We start from the raw sequence: 5,123 nt of genomic DNA, 5'->3' as shown, positions 1-5,123 counted from the left end.
GGCACCAGGTTCTTTGGCTAGAGGCTTATGGCCTAGCAAATCAAAGCATAAATCGCCCCAGTCTGACATATGGGTAATCCCCACCATCGGCAAGCTGTCTATAGGTACTCCCATTATAACTTCCAAGTCTTGTAACATGATTGTCATTTCATTGTAAGGCAAGTGGAATGAGTGTGTCTCTGGCCGCCATCTCTCCACCAACATCGTGATCAGGGCATGATCGAGCTCTATATTTGGGACCCAAAGTCGCCCATCTAACCTTGCATCTGTGATATAAGCAGCAACCTGTGGATCTAACCCACCTTCAGGCACACCACTAAATCAGTGACGACAAGTTAGTACACTTGGCAATTCTTTCAAATAGAGAAACGTTGTATTAATACAGCATTCAATAACAACATAATAATTACGCTTCAAACTTAAATGCCAATGCTAGGGATATTTTTAAAAATGGATATGTAATAATAAGAAAAATCTTTGTAGTATATAACTTGAGTATGATTTTGGACAAGTGCATACCTCGCCTTCCGGAGGACCATCCTAAAGCCAACTTGAACAATGCTCAGGCTGCCTCATCAGGATAGTACGCACACAGAATCTTGCTGGATGTGTGTCTATATTTGGCATAAATTAATATCATAATAGAACTATTGCAGAAATGGCTTTAATTGGCGACATGAATGGAACAGTTAATTTGAAGTACTAAAGACAATCCCACTAAGGTATAAAAGTAACAACATTCACATACTGACTAAGGAAATACTAGCATAGAGGTTATCGTCGCAACTTGCTGAAATTTCATGGTATTTATATGTAAGAACCAATTGCAATTATGTACTTATCACCACAATTCATAGATTTGCAAATGAGAGTAGCTATAATTTGAAGTAAAGATAAAATACATTTAAACCTGGTTACAATTCCTTTTACTATTGATTAAGTTTTTGTTTTTCATAGTACTAACAAGATTCTCAATGAATTTTCAATAAAGGCGTACAACATGCAAAACACAAATATTGAACTCCATACATAGACAAATACATCATAGACCATTTTGTTTTTCAAACTGATTTGTTAAGCCAAGCAAAAATTGAATACATAAACATTAAGCCCAACAATTTAGCTTACTCAAAATAAGCTCATTGTCCTCTTTTTTCCATTTCACATTCCTAGCAACTAGACTCCTCCATATTTGGTAGTATAAAAAATCTTGAACTCTACAATTTAATAATGGACTAATTTTCTAGAAAACCAAACAAAAACCCCACACAGAATTGAGTTTAGTACAACAAAAAGTAAACTAATCCCATACAAATGAAAATGTCATATACTTGTTTCTCTTTTTTTATTTTTTATAATTTAACATTCTCAATATACAATGATATTTACCATCCAAATAAAAACTTCACACATAACAAAACTCATTACAACAAAAAGTATACTTATCTCACACAAACCAAATCATCATACATCTATTTGTCTTTCTCTGCCATTTTTTGATTTATATAAACAAATCACCTTTAATTGATTAAAACAAACAAACAAACAAACCCTCCAACTTCACAATCTACTAATAGACTAGTTATACCAAACGAAAGCTTCACACATAACCAAACTCATTAGAACAAAAGTAAGCTCATCTCACATCCCTAGCCAACCATATTTCTCTAATATAAACACATAAAAGGAATTTAATCATAAGTAAAGAAAACAACCAAAACTCATGAACTAAAAAGTATCCAACATTTTCAAATTTTATTTTCTAATTTAGAGTAAATAGAAGTTTGTCTTAATACAAAGTCATTGAATATGAACATTATGTAATTCAATTTATCAAATGGCCAAAATCCCGAAACTCAAAACCCTAACTCATTTTGTTTCCTCTCCCACAATACACAAATAACCCTAAACCCAAATTGTTTTAGCCGTCCTAACCAAATGGTCAAACAAAGATTGGGGGTATGTACCTTCTGATTTGAAATTGGAGAAGCAATCACCAATTGAAGAACTCGATATCTTTAACGTTGAGATCAGCCTTGAATTAACTCAAACAAATATGGGCGTTTTGCCGTTTCGCTTGGATTTCTGATGACCGGGAGGGCTGTGACATAGTCGGAACAAAGAGCATGAGCAAGGGAGAGTGAGAGTGAGAATGAGTATGATAGCGAGAGGGAGAGGGAGAGGGAGAGTGAGACCGAGATCGAGACTGAGACTAAGAGTGAGATTGAGAGTGTGAGAGAGAGAGTGAGAGCGAGATTGAGAGTGAGAGCAAGATTGAGTTTGAGTCGAAGAGTGAGACTAAGAGAGTCATTGAGAGTGAGATTGAAATCGAGTACTATGTAGTTAATTAAGGTACTTGAGTCCATTAAACTCGAGTACTATCAAGCCAAAACTCTAGGTTCATGACCTCGAGTTCAAGGTGGCATTTTTTAATTATTAAAATTCCAGCTCAGCCACGCCACAGTGGCAAACTCAAATGGAACTCAAGTTCAGGGAACTTGAGTTCCATTAGAAACTCAAGTTCAGGGAACTTGAGTTCCATTAGAAACTCAAGTTCCTTAAACTTGAGTTCCTAATTAGTGGTACATTCTTACATATTTCCGAGTCAGTAGTAGATTGATATATATTTCAATAAATGTGAGAGACTACGCTCTCAGGACCCTTTTTTGGTGTTAGGCCAAACCCATGTGAATGGGTAGAGTCATGTTATTATCTCTTAGAATGGAGGTTCGACTGATTATATTTTTCCCTTTAGATTAAGAGTTTTACAATGGAGTCGCTACTTATTTAATTATTGGAAAAAAATAAGAAAACCTAAATTGAAAAATTCCTCATTTTATTGATTTGAAAAGAAATGTACATTGATCATAGGAAATTACATGACTTTGGTCCTAGATACAATCAAAGATAAAGTACATGGCTTTGTTTCCTAAGTACAATCTAGAGATTGAAAATTTCATGGATAATAATTGATCTATCAACCCTTGATCTAAGCTTGGAGGCTATGTTACAAGGTGAGAAGGTGTTAGGCATCCACCTTGCCCATTGAAACCGGTCTTTTAGACTATGGTGGCTAACATTCATATCATATCATCCAAATCAATCAATTGCATGTTGAATTTAATGTGTGTGCATGTGATAAACCCTAATTCCCTTTATTAATCATTGCATTTGGATTGAAAAATAAATTCTAGTGAATGTGTGTGGATGGTGATATCCTAGATTCAAGGATTTGAGAGAATTATGAAACAAACATGTTTTTCATATTTTTTATGTGGATTTAAGATCAAATCTAGTATTATGCATAAACATGTGATAAATAACCAAGAACATGTGAAGAACACATATGAACATTTAAGAACATTCAAACATATTCAAGGAATTTAAATAAACACTAGCATGCTCTAATCTTAATCTTAATCTAATCATAGTAATATATAAAATAATAATAATAATAATAATAAAAACAAGTTATGGGAAGGGACTATACCTACATGCAAGATCTACTCGGTGGAGGAAGAGATTCTCGGTAGAGGTCCTAAGGGTGGAGTAGAAAAGAAGAACTAGGAGAGGGAGAGTAAGTCTCACTCAATACCTTGAGACTCAAAAAGACCAAAATATGACAAGATTACTTTACTTCACTGGAACTTGAGAGAGGAGAAGAGAGGAGGTTTCTCTCTTAGAATGGAGGAGAGGGGGGGGGGTGTTATATAGTTGTAGTGGAAAAAATATGAATAGAAAGTCATTTAATGAGGGTTGACAAAGGATTAAACGGAATCGTGAACATAGACCCTATTTCAAACTTTGGGAAAAGCTGGTGCATCAAATGTAGAGATTAGTGGGAGTGATAAGCAAGAAAAATTTAGTTTTTCCAGTAGTTATTGTAACAACCCGCAGAGCCAAATTCAAAAAATCATATCTTACTCAATTCTGATCGGAATTGTCTTGTTTTTATGCTCAAATTAAAGCCCCGGATGTCTAGTTTTTGCAAATATTAACCTCACTCACAGAGTCAAAATATTCTAAGAGATATCAACAAAATGATGAGCATAGGTTATTTGTTAGAAATAATTTCAGCACAATTAACATTAATATGTCCCAAAATTAGTTTCCAATTAACATTAATAGGCTCCAATCACTTCCATTTTAAACTTAATTAGTTCCAAATTTACCCTAATTAAAAAGATAATTGCACAATTTATTCATTGAATAATTAATGTTTGACTATCTAATTAATTAAGTGTGAGCAACCTTACCATAAGATGTAATCATAGCCAATTAAATTAAAACACGTCATTAATCTCAAGTTGATTATAATTATAATCAATTAGAATCAATTGTTCATAATCACATATAGTCGGGCTTAATCTGTGATAGTACATCTCGGCCATTAAAATTTGATTTGATGATAACTTTCAATTTGATGGTCTGATTAAGGCTTATGACTAGTCGATTTGATCGTTACCACATCAATATCATTTTGATGAAATGAAATCAAGGATCTAATGGCCACAATTAAGATGTCATTTCCAAGTTGAAATGACCTTTTTACCTTCCATGTGAGGTTAATGTGAGTTGCAAAATGGGGTGTCAACAATAAACAGTGGTATTTGGCCATTTTTGCCATAAAAGAAAAGTGAAGCTTGTATTACTTCACAAGCCCTTCCGAGCCATTAAGGCTAAAGACGTCTGGATAGATACTACTTTGGGAAAAATGATTAAATGCTCTCACCTAGGATGCATGGACACGACATGGACATTAGTACAGGTACGATATGGCGACGCTAGCAATTTTTGAAAAATGATAATATGATACGCTAGATAAGATACCGTTATGACACGGATACAATAAGGACATGGTACCCCAAATGAAGTTTTCGTACTTCCTAGACTCTCACCAACTTATAGGCCATCTGTCCCCAAATTTCAACTATCATTTATAAATGGGCCTCCCAAGAAAGTGATAAAAGAAAAAGTAATCTATGATGAGGATTCTCTCAGGCTTTGGTCCAATGCTCTTGTACAATGGACCTATGCTTAAGCCCTCATCAATCTAGCTAAAGTTATTTGGAGGATCTGAAATTCATAGCAACCCATCATGCCTTTAGACTTAAAGTTGGGTT

This window comes from Quercus suber, unplaced genomic scaffold (genome assembly GCF_002906115.3).
Source record: "Quercus suber isolate HL8 unplaced genomic scaffold, Cork oak 2.0 scaffold_15, whole genome shotgun sequence".
NCBI lineage: Eukaryota > Viridiplantae > Streptophyta > Magnoliopsida > Fagales > Fagaceae > Quercus > Quercus suber.
The sequence above is the reverse complement of the archived record's forward strand: the minus strand, read 5'-3'. Positions refer to the sequence as shown.